Raw genomic sequence first — 16,175 nt, 5'->3', positions numbered from 1 at the left:
TTAATTACGTCCTTCCAAAAGCAGAGTGAACACAGTACTCCAAAAGTAGACTCATCAATGTCTGATACAACCATAAAATGATGTCTCAACTCTTATACCCAATGGTTTGAGCAATGAAGGCAAGTGTGCTAAATCCCTTCTCAACCATTCTGTCTACCTGTGACACAACTTCCAAAGAATCAAGATCCTGCTCCCCTAGGACTCTGTAATTGACAACACTATCCTTTCATTAATTGTATAATAATTGTATTAATTATTTATCTTACCAAAATGCAATACCTCTCCCCTCACCTGCATCCAAGGCCTCACATTTGGCAGAGATTTTCTTGCACATCCACCCATCTCATCAACTCAAATCAAATCCACCCGCTAACTGGAGGAAGAACGCCTCAACTTATAACTTGGGACCCTTCAAGTATATGGCATCAATATTGACTTCACTAGTTTCCAAATCTCCTCTCCCCCTACCTCATCCCAGATGTAAACCTCCAACTTGTCACCACTTCTTGACATCTCCTACCTGTCCATCTTCCTTCATACCTATCTGCTCCATTCTCCCACTCCCATCACAATTATCCTCTACCTGCACCCACCTATCACCTTTCCACTTACTTTACCTCCAGCCCCACCTCCAACGGCTATTTATCTCTTATCCCTCTTCCTCCTCCACATTCCTGATGAAGGGCTTATGCCAGAAATGTTGACTCTCTTGCCCCTTGGATGCTGCCTGACCTGCTATGCTTTTCCAGCTGCACCCTTTCCGACACTGACTCTCCAATGTCTGCAGTCCTCACTTTCTCTTACCTTGCATTTATACAAATTAAAGTCCATCTGCCTTTCCTCAGCCCATTGGCCAAATTGACTAAGATCAGCTTATACTCTTCCAACAAATTCATTTGCTCCCAGTTGTGTATACCTAACATATCCTTCTTCCTTATTCTTGATCATCCATTGTTCCCTCCTTTTACCAGGCTTATCCTTCACTCTAATAGGAACATACTGTCTCTCACTTTTGAAAGCCTCCCACCTGCCAGTCATCCTTTACCTGCCAACAGTCTACTCTAATCAATGTTTGAAAGTTCTTGTCTCATACCGTTAAAATTGGCCTTACTCCAGTTAAGAACTTTAATTTTTATGTAAGGCTTATCCTTTTCCATAACTATTTTAAAACTAATGGAATTATCATCACTGGACTCAAAGTGATCTTCAGTCATTTACCCTTCCTTATATCTCAAGAGAAGGTCAAATTTTGCTCCTTCTCAAGTATGTACATCTACATATTGATAAAGAAAATTTTCTTGAACACTTTTAACAAATTTCTCCCATCCAGCCCTGAGCACTAAGGCAATCCCAGTCTATGTTTGGAAAGTTAAAATCATCTAATATTATAATCCTATTATGCTTATACATATCTGAGATTTCTTTACACATCTGCTTTTCAGTTTCCTACTGACTATTGAGGGGCCAGTAGTACAATCCCATTAAGGTGATCATTCCCATCTTATTGCTGAGTTTCACTCATATAGATGCATTGGATAATCCCTCAGGAATGTCCTTTCTAAATACAGCAGTAATGTTTTCCTTAATCAAAAATGCCCCTCCTCCCTTGCCTCTCATTTGATCCTTCCTATAGCATAAAAGACTGTGATTTAATAGGCCAGATATTGGTATCTACTTGGCAATGTGGAAAGTTGTCCAGGTATGTCCTATGTGCAAAAAATTAGAACAAGTCCAGCCCAACTAATTACTCTTCATCACTCTACTCTCAATTATCAGCATCAGCCAAGTGCAGATAGAAAGTCAACAATAATTAAAGGGAAAGCTCTGTTGGTCAGAGGCAAACTTAGCATAAAGGAAGGTAATCTCAGCCATAGGATATCATTTGGGGTTCTCAGTGTAACGTCCTAGGCCCAATCAAGTTCAGATACTTCCTCGTAAATTCAAAAGATGTGAACTGATGATGATACAATGTTCATAGCTCTTCAAATCCAGAAGAGTCTTGCGTCCATATGCATCAAGACTTTGACAATATCCACGTTTGAAAATTGGCAAGTACCATTTGTGCTTGTTCGTATCTCCAAGAAGGGAGTATTTAACCACTTTCCCTCAACCTTCAATTGCACGGCTATCATTATGAACATCCGGGGGATACTATTGCCTAGATGCTGAAGTGGTACAGCCATATAAATACAGTGGTTGCAAAAGCAGGTCAAAGGTTAGGAATTCTAAGGTGAGTAACTCACATCCTAATTCCTTAAAGCCTGTTCACCATCTACAAGGCACTAGCCAGGAGTGTGATGGAATAACCTCTACTTACCTCGATGAATGAAGCTCCAGCCACACTCAAGAAGCTCAATATCATTCAGGATAAAACATGCCACTTGATTAGCACCTTATCCACACCATCAACATTAATTCCCTAAACCCCTGAGGTACAGTGGCATCATTATTTACTATCTACACAATACACTGCAGTAAGTCACTCTGGTACCACAACATCTACCAACTTGAAGGATGGGGCAGCAGATGCCTGGAAAATCTCCCTCATGCTACTTCTTCTCCAAACCACTCACCATCCTGACTTGGAACTACATTGCTTTTCCTCCACTGTCACTGGTTCCAAATCCTAGACCATCCCTCATAATAACACTGTCCATGCACCTTTCTGTCGTGGACTGCAGTAGTTCAGGCAAATGGTTTACCATCATTTTCTCAAGGCCAATTAGGAATGGACAAAAAATACTTGTCCAGCCAGTGATGCCCACCTCCCATGAATGAATTGAAAAAAGACAACATCTGGCATATTAATTTAGCAAATATAATTTACAATAACATTTTTTTCTTGTCTAATTGAAAACTTATCCAGAAGTATCGCAATAGCTGTTGAGACAGAAACCAAATTTCTGGTCTTTCACTTGAACTAGGAATATAGAAACAAAAGACGTTATTAACTTGCTAACATTTTCCAAGTTGAAAGATGATTCAGCCCAAACCTTTAACCCTGTTTCTTTCTCCATCAGCACTATCAAACATGTTAATACTACCAGCATTATCTGTTTTGATTTCTGATTCCCAGCATCTGCAAAATTTTACTATTATCTACTTCCCTTTTAAAAGCTATTGTGAATCTTCTCCTATTACTATACTATTATCCAAAAAGAGTGCCTTGGCCAACAAGGGAAGTTGCAATAGTATTAGATCAAAGGAAAGGCTCATAAAGTTGCCAAGCAATGTTGTAAGCCTGAAGATTGAGAGGATTTTAATATTCAACAAAGGAAAACCAAGAAACTGATAAAGAAATAGAGCATAGCATATGAATGTAAAACTACAAAATCATAAAAATTGGATGGCTATAGCTTTGAAAGACATAGAATCATAGAGATGTACAGCATGGAAACAGACCCTTCAGTCCAACTCATCCATGCCAACCAGATATCCCAACCCAATCTAGTCCCATCTGCCAGCACCCGGCCCATATCCCTCCAAGCCCTTCCTATTCATATACCCATCCAAATGCCTCTTAAATGTTGTAATTGTACCAGCCTCCACCACTTCCTCTGGCAGCTCATTCCAAACACGTACCACCCTCTGTGTGAAAAAGTTGCCCCGTAGGTCTCTTTTAAATTTTTCCCCTCTCAGCCTAAACCTATGCCCTCTAGTTCTAGACTCCCCGATCCCGGGGAAAAGACTTTGTCTATTTATCCTATCCATGCCCCTCATAATTTTGTAAACCTCTATATGTTAAAATAAGGAATGAGCAAAAAACAAAATTGGGTAGATTACAGATGTTTTGGTGTCCACAGATGTGGATGCAGAATAGTACGTTGCTGCCAGGGCAAGGATTTAACTGAGCAGTTGTAAATCACTAAATACAAATAGTGAATAGTCAGTGCTCATGGTCCACAAACGAATGTGTACCAACAACAGATTCATCTGAAGAACTGGGAGACAGCTCGCACAGGAGTAAGAAATAACAATTTATTAAGTGGGTTTAGAGTAATAGGGAATGCATTCAGATCTAAACTGGATTTATTGTGCGCATATAAAGCAAGAAATAAGATTGATGAGCTGTAGAGTCAGGAGATCATGTAGGACTAAAGGACAAAGGTAAAGTTGCTGTAGTCCTATTGGACCACAGTGGATTATCATTAGAGAGAAATGACCTGTGGTGATTTAACCTGAGGGCCAGCATGTTGAGAGGGAGAGATTGAGAAGTAGAGTCCTTCCTGGTAATGTCAGCTCGTCTGGGAATCGAATCTGTGCTGTTGGGTGTCAATCTACATCACAAACCAGCCTTCCAGCCAACTGAGCTAGCTAACTAAATTGGAATCAAATTGAACAACATGTTGTTGAAGGAGATAACATGGAATGAGTGGGTTGTGTTATGAGAATTTGTTGGACCGGCTGAGCTTTTTTTCCATTGGAGTTCAGAAGAGTGACTTAGTTAAAGTGTATAAGATCCTGAATGGTATTGACGAAGTGGATGTAGAAAGGAAACAAAAACAGATATTGCTGGAGAAACCCAGCAGGTCTGGCAGCAACTGTGGAGAGAGAAACAGAATTAATGTTTCAAGTCCAGTGACCCTTCTTCAGAACTTGTTTCCTCTTTTGGACCAATCCAGGAAAGGGGGGCACAGTTTTACTATTAGAAGGTCACCCTTTCAGAACAGAGAAGGGGATTTCATTTTCTCTTAGTGGTTTGGAAAGTACTGCCTCAGGGTTGGGTGGAGTTGGGGCCATTGACTACTTTTAGGACAGAGGTGAATGGATTCTTGTTAGGCAGGGGTATCGTGGATGAATGGAAATGTAGAATGCTGCTCGTTGGATGCTGCCTGAACTGCTGTGCTCTTCCAGCACCACTGATCCACAGACAGATCAGCTTCATTCTTACTGAATGATGGAGGAGGCATGAGGGACACAAAGGTCTATTTCTGGTCCTATTTCATTTGTTTAGGTTAATTTTGTTCACTATCCTTTAACTAACCCCAAGTGCATGGCAGCCCGGTTGTTACATTTTAGTGAAAAATTGTTATCAGTGTTTCTAATCACTGTGACGCCAGTTGGGGATACAATAAAATTTGGTTGCAATGACTCCAATCTTTGCACAAATGGCTGTCACCATCTGGACGCACATATGACAAATATACTCTTGAGTAAAATGCCCAATTGCCTGTGGAACTTCAGCAGGAAAGAAAAGGATAAAATAGTGTCTTGGCAAAAAATGTGTAGATTCCTTTTAATATGTATAGCCCTGCCTCCAAAGAATCTAAACTGAAATACAATGGGCACTTTTGTCCTAACCACTAAGATAAGATCATAACAGAGCTGGTGCTAATGTCTAATTCCATAAGACACAACAAGCTTTGTTTCAAATGAGAACACACACCTAAATGTTCACAATAAATTTAAGTTGGAACACATGATTGTTCATAATAGATGCACTTTAAAAATAGCTTCAATGTTTTTCTGCTTACTCATGGGGGAATATTCACTTGTAAATAGCAATCTGAGTAACACTTTCTATCACCTTTTGATATTTAATAGTGTAAGAATTAAGAACAAACTATAGTTTTTATTGTGAAAATGTTATTATACTCTAAAATGTTAACTTTGAACTCTTTTTTCTCTATAGATGCTGCTGTAGATGAACTGTACAATTACTTTCTTTTCATACTGTTCTTTCTGAGTGCCAACATTTATGATTTTTGAGTTTTTATCTTTGCCATTTTATTCACAACATCTTTTTCCTCCAGGGGTGATGGGCATGGATAGGTTAAGTGACAAGGTCTTTTTCCTGGTTTGGAGGAGTCCAGAACTAGAGGGCATAAGTTTAGAGTGAGAGGTGAAAGATTTAAAAGGGACCTAATGGGCAGCTTTTTCACATAAAGGATGGTGTGGGTATGGAATGAGCTGCCAGAGGAAGCGTGGAGGCTGGTACAATTACAACATTTAAAAAAGCATCTGGCTGGGTATATGAATAGGAAGGGATTAGTAGGATATGGGCCAAGTGCTGGCAAGTAGAATTATCAGTGTTTCTAATCACTGTGATGCCAGTTGAGGACACAATAAAATTTAGGATATCTGGTTGGCATGGACGAGTTGGTCCGAAGGATCTGTGCTGTACATCTCTGTGTCTGTATGACTCTATGACATTATATCTCATGACAATTTAGTCTTTCTTCTTGTTATTTCTACTAAATTTTTGTCCCATTCATTAGCTTTATCACTTTCTGACCTTCTTTGTCACAATGTATTTTCCAATACTTTTTGCCTACCATATTTTTTTTTCAGCACAAGGCTGTAGTTTTGACCTAGTACCCATTAGTTCCAACTGAAAATTCACTCCTTTTCCTTTGGTTTCCTCATGATTAGATCAAGTAGTTTGCTATCAGTGAGGACTACCAGTACCAGCATTTACATAGTTTCTAAAATGTTTTATAGGCTACTGCAGTATTCTGGTAGAAAATTGAATGTAATACAGTAGATATGTTTTTCAGAGCAGGTGTACACTTTGGGGCAGCACGATGACAGAGCGGTTAGCACTGCTGCCTCACAGCACCAGCGACCCACGTTTGATTCCATCTTGGCTGACTATGTAGAGTTTGCAAGCTCCCCCGTCATGTCTGTGTGGGTTTCCTCCAGGTGCTCCAGTTTCCTCCCACAGGCTAAAGTTATGCAGGCTCGGTGGATTGGCCTACAGTGAAGAAGGTTTACTAAGATTACAAAGGGATCTTGATCAAATGGGTCAATAGGCTGAAAAATGACAATGGAGTTCAATCTGAGGTATTGCAATTGTACAACAAACAAGGGTAGAGCTTTTACAATTAATAGTAGGAGCTTGGGTAGTGTTGCAGAACAGAGGGACCTAGGGGTTCAGGTACATAATTCATTAAGTTTCCATCACATATAGACAGGGTTGTTAAAAAGGTGTTTGGCATGCTTGCCTTCATTGCTCAGTCCTTTGAGTATAAGAGTTGGGAAGTCATGTTGAGATTGTACAGGATATTAGTGAGGCATCTTCTGGAATACTGTGTCCAGTTCTGGTTGGTCAGTTGTAGGAAGGGTATTACTAAGCTGGAGAGAGTTCAGAAGAGATGTACCAGGATGTTGCCAGGCATTGAAGGTTTGATTTATAAAGAAAGGCTCGTTAGACTGGGACTTTTTCACTGGAGCATAGGAGATTGAGAGGCGACCTTATAGAAGTTTATAAAGTTTTGAGGAATATAGATAGAGTTAATGATAGTTGTCTTTTTCCTAGGATGCGGGATTTTACAACTAGGGGGCATATTTTTAAGGTGAGAAGAGAGAGATTTAAAAAAAACATGAGTGGCAATTTTTTTACACAGAGGGTGGTTCGCATATGGAATGAAGTTCCTGAGGAAGTGGTGGATGTGGTTACAATTTTAATGTTTAAAAGACATTGGATAAGTACATGAATAGGAAAGGTTTGGAGGGATATGGGCCAAGTGCAGGCAGGTTGGACTAGTTCAGTTTGAGTTTATATTCAGCATGGACTGGTTGGACTGAACGGTCTGTTTCCATACTGTATGACTCTATGACTCTATGGTAAATGTGGGTTTACAGGGATAAAATGGGAGGCTGAGTATGGGTGGGATTCTCTTCTGAGAGTTGGTGCAGACTCATTGGGCCAAATGGCCTCTTTCTGCACCGGAGGTATTCTGAAACTCACCCCTTCAAGCCTGTTCTGACATTCAATTAGATCCTAGCTGATCAGGTTGTAGTCTCAATTTCATTTTCCTGTCTGCTCCTCAGAAACCTTGTGAAATATCTCCGGAGAGGCTGGTATCTCAACACCAAGGAAACCTTTATTTACACGTACATAGTACTCGACACTGGTCTGGCCTTCTCAGAGTCAGCACACAGAGTGAGCAGGACCTCTGACACTAGTGTTTATATCTGTCAGCCGAGGACTCCCTGATTGGACCAGGTTAACAGCCCCAAATAGGGAACTCATTCTGTGAGGTCCACCTGGTTGCCTTTGTTACAATCATTACATCTTGATTCCCTTGTGAATCAAAAACCTATCAAAAACAAGTCTGAAATAAATTTAAAGAAACATCCTCCACTATCTTATGAGATAGTCTTAAAAAACTGTGTCCCTGTGTCTGCCACTCTGAATTGATTCTAATGAAATCATATCTTTGTTCAAATATGGTGACCAGAACTGTACTTCGTGCTCCAGCTGTAGTCTAGATCTTGTATAACTACAATTAAACAGCCGTTGTTTTACATTCTATCCCATTTACAATAATTCCAAATTTCTATTTGCCTTTCTAATCACACAGTGAACCTGCATGATTGCCTTTTATGATTCATGTACCAAAACACCCTGATCCCTCTGCAACATTGACAACAGATTAGATCACCACAGCTAGATTATATTGGCAAAGCCAGTGAGGGGCCATGATGAGCCACAATTGGGCGACTTTGCATGTCAGAGCATGGAGTAAGTTGACTTCATATACAATCTTACATCATATGCAATCAACTGTTAAGTTCACAGTCTTGTTTTAAGTCTGATTATTGTACCAACATGGCTCTGGAGGATGTTGTTGCCATATTCTAAGGCCAATAGACCAGCAGTTGCATTGCAGGTTCATCAAGTCACAGTCTGAGGATAAAATTCTATAGACATTAAACCTGACCATATTCATGCGAGCACAAAATAATTTGAGTTTTGTATAAAACCAAAATGTTACTTGATACAGCTAATAGCTCACTCAAAAGAATTATCAGTGAAATAAATTATCTGCATTCAAAGTAATTTCAATTTAAATTATGTCTCTTTTTATGGTGTTGTTGTACTTACAATATTATAATTTTTAATAGATATTTTTCACAGATTAGTGATTACTTTCAGTAAGTTTGACGGGGGTTCACTTTACACAAATCTATAGAGTCATAGAGATGTATAACACGGAAACAGACCCTTCGGTCCAACTCATCCACGCCGACTAGATATCCCAACTCAGTCTAGTTCCATCTGTCAGCACCCGGCCCCTATCCCTCCAAACCCTTCCTTTTCACATACCCACCCAGATGCCTCTTAAATGTTGCAATTGTATTAGCCTCCACCACTTCCTCTGGCTGCTCATTCCACGTACCACCCTCTGCATGAAAAAGTTACCCTTTAGGTCTCTTTTATATCTTTCCCCTCTCACCCTTTGACTCAGGTCAAAGGCAATTGCACCATGCCATTGGTGCTTGCAAATTGAACATTAGCATCTGAATAATGCCTACATTAGCAGCAATGACTTAAAAAGAGGTCAATGTAGGCCAAAGATGAACTATTAATCATGGTGCTATGGGAGGTGCAGGTATCACTTTACCATCTGTCATATAAGTGTAAAGATGGTCTGTACTAAATGCAGAGAAAGGTTGAAAGATTGGTGCATGCTCCCCCACCCCAGGGAAAATATTTTGTCTATTTATCCTATCCATGCCCCTCATGATTTTATAAGCCTCCATAAGGTCACCCCTCAGCCTCCTATGCTCCAGGGAAAACAGCGCTAGCCTATGCAAACCTCTCTCTATAGCTCAAATCCTCCAACCCTGGCAACATCCTTGTAAATCTTTTCTGAACCTCTTCAAGTTTCACAACACCTTTCCAATAGGATGGAGACCAGAATTGCGCACAATAGTCCAACATTAGTCTAACCAATGTCCTGTACAACCGCATCATTTTGTTTGTGGGAATAGTGTTTTTTTTTAACTCAGTAGAAAATGGTCAGCACCTGTTTTTATTGATTGTCAAAACAATGATATTTAAATGTATCTGTTTTGAGTTCTCTTGTAAATGAGGTGCTTCTCAGATATTGTGGGTTGTTTTGTGGCAGAAGTCACATTGTATAAAACAAAATACTGTAGATAGCCATATGAATGAGAAAACTTCAGAAACAAAAACAGAAGTTGCTGGAAAATCTCAGCAGGCCTGGCAGCATCTGTGAAGAGAAATCAAAATTAATGTTTTGGATCTGGCGTCCCTTCCTCAGAACTCAACCTGAACACCTCAGGTTAAACTGTTAAGAGTGCTACAATATGCTTCAATGCCCTAGGCTAGGAAGGGAAAAATCCTGATTGCTGTCTAAAATACCTGTGGCAAACTGTGCATATGGAGATGTTGAAAGAGAATAGGATTAATCAATTTTTTGATTAAACAATCAGTTTTTCAATGTATAATTTCAGTTACATCACACTGCAAATTTTTGCTATAAATTCTGTGTTACGATCGAGCCCTCCACAATCACCTGATGAAGGAGCGTCGCTCTGAAAGCTAGTGTGCTTCCAATTAAACCTGTTGGACTATAACCTGGTGTTGTGTGATTTTTAACTTTGTACACCCCAGTCCAACACCGGCATCTCCAAATCGAGAATAGGATTGATTTTTTAACGCTTCGTAATGGAATAGCCTGTGCATGTTTGTTATTTGACCTTAAACATGGCCAATGGGAGTTTGTCATGGTGCAATTAGTCAGAGTAGAGCTTCAGCAGAGGGAGATAAGAGCTAAAAGGAAAGTTTTTTTTATTTTAAAAATATACTTTATTAATAAATATTTTGATGATCTGTACAATTGGTAGTGCCATTCATAAGCACACCTTGCATTTCTTTACATACAGAGATCGGAATTAATCATTCGTATATACACGTCTGTATGTTTACCATCCATATATTTAGCTGAGGCTTCAGTGGAGCCCGATTACTGAGTGGGCCCCCTGTTCTTCTTAGGCAGGCAGATGTTACATGGTGGTCTTTCCCCACTGCGCCTTGGCGGCAGCTGCCCCAAGCTTCAGCGCATCCCTCAGCACGTAGTCCTGGACCTTGGAATGTGCCAGTCCACAACACTCAGTTGGGGTCAGCTCCTTCAGCTGGAAGATCAACAGGTTTCAGATAAACCAAAGAGCATCCTTCACCGAGTTGATCCTCCAGGTGCAGTTGATGTTCGTCTCCGTTTGCGTCCTGGGAAATAGACCGTAGAGCATGGAGTCCCGCGTCACGAAGCTGCTCGGGACAAACCTCGACAAACACCACTGCATTCTTCTCCAGACTTCCTTTGCATAGGCACATTCCAGAAGGTGGTGTGTGACAGTCTCGTCCCCTCCACAGCCGCTTCAAGGGCAGCATGTGTTGCGGCAGAGAGCTAAAAGGAAACCAATTAATATCAGTTATGGCTTAGTTAAACAATAAGATGTTGAAGTACAAATAGACCATTCAATCCATCAAATGTTCAACGAGATCATTAGCTTGGTACCAAGCCAACCTCTGTGTCAGATTCTTCTAGGTTTGTGTCCTGCTTATGGCCAAGAATAAAGGCTGACTCCAGTGCAGTACTGAAGGAGCTCTGCACAGTCAGAGGTGCTGCCTTTTGTTTGTGAAGTTAAATTGAAATCCCGTCTGCCTGGTTAGCCAATGATGTTTTAGAAGGGTTATGGGAGAATTATCCCTGATGTTCTGCATCAAAATCTGTCCCTCAAACAACATGTGAGAGAAAAAAATAATTTACTCATTTGCTATATTATGGGAGCCCTTCACATTTTTTTGTACTGTTTCTTGCACTAGAACAGTGAGTGAACTTCAAAAGCATTTACATGACTGAAAAATGCTTTGAGACTTCTGGTGATAGTGAATAACAATATATAAATACAAATCTGCTTTGTGCCCTCAAATTCTATTTAAATTAACATGATATTGTCCAGAATCTTTCAGAAGTAGCAACATTCACAGCAAAATTCTATCACAGTATTTGCATTGTCTGAGAGAATGATGGTGATTTCTTATACACATTCAACATATTTGAAATTAATCTCCTCTGATGAAATTTAATTCGCTTGAGTTCAACTAATTAGACACAATTTCCTAAGTTATGGTTGTAATATAAGTGATCTAAAAACATTAAATTCCTCAGCTTAACAAATCTACTTAATTCGTTGTAAGAGTCCTTTATTGTATATCACAACATATATCCATGATGTTATAATCTCTTTCAAGAGTCAATACTTTGCAATTGAGCTGTCCAAGGAATTCCCCAGCCTGCAGCATGGGCAAAACAAAGCACCTGCATTAGTCAGTGCCACATGCTACGTTTTTCCTTAATATACTGCTGCAAAAATGTCATGTGTTTGGATAATGTACTGTATGAATAGGCTGGATCTGTTTTCCCTGGAGCATTGGAGACTGAGGGGTGACTTTATAGAGGTTTATAAAATCATGAGGGGCATCGATAGTGTAAATACACCAGGTCTTTTCCCTGGGTTGGGGGAGTCCAGAACCAGAGGGAATAGGTTTAGGGTGAGAGGGGAAAGATTTAAAAAGCGACCTAACTGGTAACTTTTTCACACAAAAGGTGGTGCGTGTATGGAAAGAATTGCCAGAGGAAGTGGTGGAGGCTGGTACAATCACAACATTTAATAGGCATCTGGATTGGTATATGAATAGGAAGGGTTGAGAGGGATATGGGCCAGGTGCTGGTAAATGGGACTCGATTAATTTAGGATATGTGGTTGGATGGATTGGACTGAAAGGTCTGTTTCCATGCTGTACATCTCAATGACTGTATGGCTGTATCTTGCATGGCTGCAAGACACAGTCACTTGATGTGATTTGAATTTGCCTTGAATAATGTGGAATAACTGGAAATTCAAGACTTCAAATGAAAATTAAATTCCACTGCCACAGGTCATAGCCTTATGAAATTATTGGAAGATATAATTATACTAAATGTTTCAATCCACTCACTAACATTGTTTTCCATTAGTTCCACACTTGATAACTTTTCCATTCTTATATACATGTACTGTAATGGCATAAAGAGCCAATCATCTTTCATGCCTGAAGCCAGATCTGGCGATGACTGTATGCAATGCTATTGATATATTTGTATGCATATGTATATCTGTGTACATATGTGAACATTTGACTGAAAGCACAATAAATATGAAAGTGTGTGGAATTGATCCTTGCTCCAGTCCCCATTTCTCATCTACAATCTGCCCATCAGCAGCACAATCCAAAAACACAGCTTCAGTTTCCACTTGTACACTGATGGCAGCCAGCTCTACTTCATAACTATCTCCCTCAATCCTTCCGCTGTCTCTAAATTGTGAGATGTTTGATCATCATCCAATTCTGAACAAGCAGAAATTTCCTCCAATTAAGTATTGAGAAGATTGGATCTATTGTCTTTCATCCTTGTCACAAATGTAATTTACTTCATAAAAGTACATGCCTGAAAAATCACTGCATTGGTAGTGGCCAGATCTGTGACTGCCAAAAGCCAAAGCTTTAAAATTTGCTCTGTAAGCTTTCGATTTCTTTTGCTTCCTTTAAGATTCTCCTTTCTGTTGACTAAGCTTTTGGTCATCTCACTTAATACCTCCTTTTGTGGCTTGGTATTGGAAGTTTATATTATGATGGTCCTGCGAATTTCCTTGGAATGGCTTGCTAAATTAAGAATTTAATCTCGACGACAAAGGTCTCACCTGCTGGCTGGAGATTTGACAAGATCCCCATTGTTTTAATTAGGAAAGCCTCCAGGATAATTGGGCAGCAGTGGCTCTTCTCGGGGATTTAGGATCCATGGGTAAAATTGTACTCCCCCGCCTCCCCATCGATTAAATGTTGCTGGCCAGTCAGAGGCTAGGAGCTCTTTATGGTCCATCCATGTCACTGGGAAAAGGTGAGCTGCTGAGAATGTGACTACATACTGAGAAGCTTAGATTTGTCAAGAGACTCAGAGAGGTTACAATTGAATGACAGTGGGAGGTAGAGTTCTTGGCTTGGGCTGGAGGAGACAGGGGTGTGACCACCTGCAGGACCATTTCCCAATGCTGAGTCTTCATCAAAAACCTGCAAGCAAACCCAAAAGGTGTGCCCTTCCACTCACAGCTGGTGTATAACCCAGTGGTTGCAGGATTAGCATCAGGTAGGAAAATCATCCACAAACCTTTCCACTAGGACATGATCAGGTGGAGGCAGAAATACAACTAGGGCAGGGGCTTAAATTCCATCCAAAGGCACTACATAAAGCTTTTGAAGAGAAGAATATGATTCTCAGAATTTTTTTAAACTTTATTCCAGTGTGTTGGTGGCATTAACAACATTGCAAAAGGGATGACACATCAAATGGTAGAAATACACAGACTTGTGTTTTATGTCTCACAGCAGATATGTAATATACCTTGAAGTGATATGCTGATTATATCACCATATCATGACATGTGCCTAATGGTATAAAGGTCTCAGTTTCCATCTTACCACCTCTGTTCTCTTGCAGCATAATGTGCTACAGCAGAGGAAAATTGGGCTTGGTGTCACCTATTTACAGACATTAAAGGTTTAAAAATGGCATATGGGACAGATGTTAATTTCTGATTCAATGCAAGCTCTGCAATTTCAAAACTCCATGCTCCAAATTGGAAATGTGCTATAGCACATCCAAATTTCTCAGTATGAGCTCAGATGCAAGGTACTGTGATTGTAGTGTACATGGGTAAATACCAGGAGCGATTATAAATGTTCATTGAATTCTTCAGTACTGTGTATCTCACTTCTCATATTTATGTTACAGGAGTTAATATAAATATTGCAACATGACAGTTATAGATCATCAACTATTATACCATACCATGACATCAAAACTATTTCTTACTTTTATTATTGTAACAAAACCAAGAATAAGTAAGACCCATTACATTTTGTTGTTGTTGTAATACATTGTTGAGCAAAATTCCTTCTAAATTAGTGACATTCTGTTTCACCATTTATTATTTATTTCATTATACGAAAGCAATTGAAGTTTGTAATTGATTGAAATTGTGTCCATACATTCAGGTATACTGTAATTGTAAAATAAAATTGTTTTTTATGCTGACAAAACCTCTTGATTAATAATAAAGATTGACCTATCAGTTGCAAAAATTCTTCAATGAAAAATTTGACCACAGAGAGTACTTTCTATCAATTATGTTTGCAATCATTGTCTGACTTTTGTTGAATTTCTGATCCTCAAAACTTTCTTGGTAGTAATTGGCATAGTCTCCAAAAATGAGAGTGGGAACTAAAATGTGTTTTAAATCTGTTCTCATTGGGTGGAATCCATGTACCATACTAACATTATTTTATTGGCTCATTGTAAGATTTCTTTGTGCCTCTAGTTCAATGGTTTCATATATGAGCAAAGGGCTCCATATGATTACTTCCTTGTATAATTTAAGCGAGGAGGTGGTTTTACTGTCATTGGCCCCTGGTACTGCACAGTCATAGGGCTAGCTATTCAAAATGAAAGCCAGAACACCTACACAAATTGCACAAAACTCACTGATGTATTTCCCTCTGTATTGCAGGAAAAGATGACACAGTTGGAGATAGTATGAGCTAACTGGAAGTGGGAAGGTATACTATTACATCCTCACCCCTGATGAGATAGTACCAACCATAATGAGAAGGTCTTTTACTGACAGCAGCAAACGTATGGAACCAAGTGTAAATCGTATTGGTCTATGTCTCAGCTTCTATTGCAGTACAGGCCTAGTGTCTGAGTACTGTGATGGAAACTAAGGCTACTGCCATCATATCTCTGGCTATCAGTATTTAAAGAGGTTCTAAGGGCGTTTCAGCATTCTTAACATTCCATTATTCAAAGAACCTGCTTCCTGTACATTATTTTTTCATACGGTCTCCTCCTGCTCCTTCTTCTAGCAGTTTCACCTTCTCTCTGTGTCCCCATTGATTCTTCAAGTCGCTCTCAATATCTCCAATTTCAAGTCGCTCTCAATATCTCCAAGTGTACATGTTTGGAAGGAATTGATCTGTGCAGAAGAATTTGGATCAGAAAAAAAACATTTCCGTAATTGCTGCACCACCAGCTTTTGAAACTTTACCTGACTATAGAAAGCAACTAAACCTCACAGCATTACCCAAAAACCATAAGAAATAAACCATGTTACCTGTACGTAGTTGATAATTTCTTCAAATATTGTTAGAGATTGCAGGGTGTTGTTCTTTAAGCTACTTAACATCACGTTCAACTCTGTGAGGTCGAGAGGGGGTGCAATTTGGAGCATGGAGTTTTGAAATTGCAGAGCTTGCATTGAATTAGAAATCAACATCTGTCCCATATGCCATTTTTAAACCTTTAATATCTGTAAATAGGTGACAG

The sequence above is a fragment of the Hemiscyllium ocellatum genome, chromosome 39 (genome assembly GCF_020745735.1).
Source record: "Hemiscyllium ocellatum isolate sHemOce1 chromosome 39, sHemOce1.pat.X.cur, whole genome shotgun sequence".
In the NCBI taxonomy this organism is placed as follows: domain Eukaryota; kingdom Metazoa; phylum Chordata; class Chondrichthyes; order Orectolobiformes; family Hemiscylliidae; genus Hemiscyllium; species Hemiscyllium ocellatum.
This window is presented reverse-complemented; position numbering follows the sequence as displayed.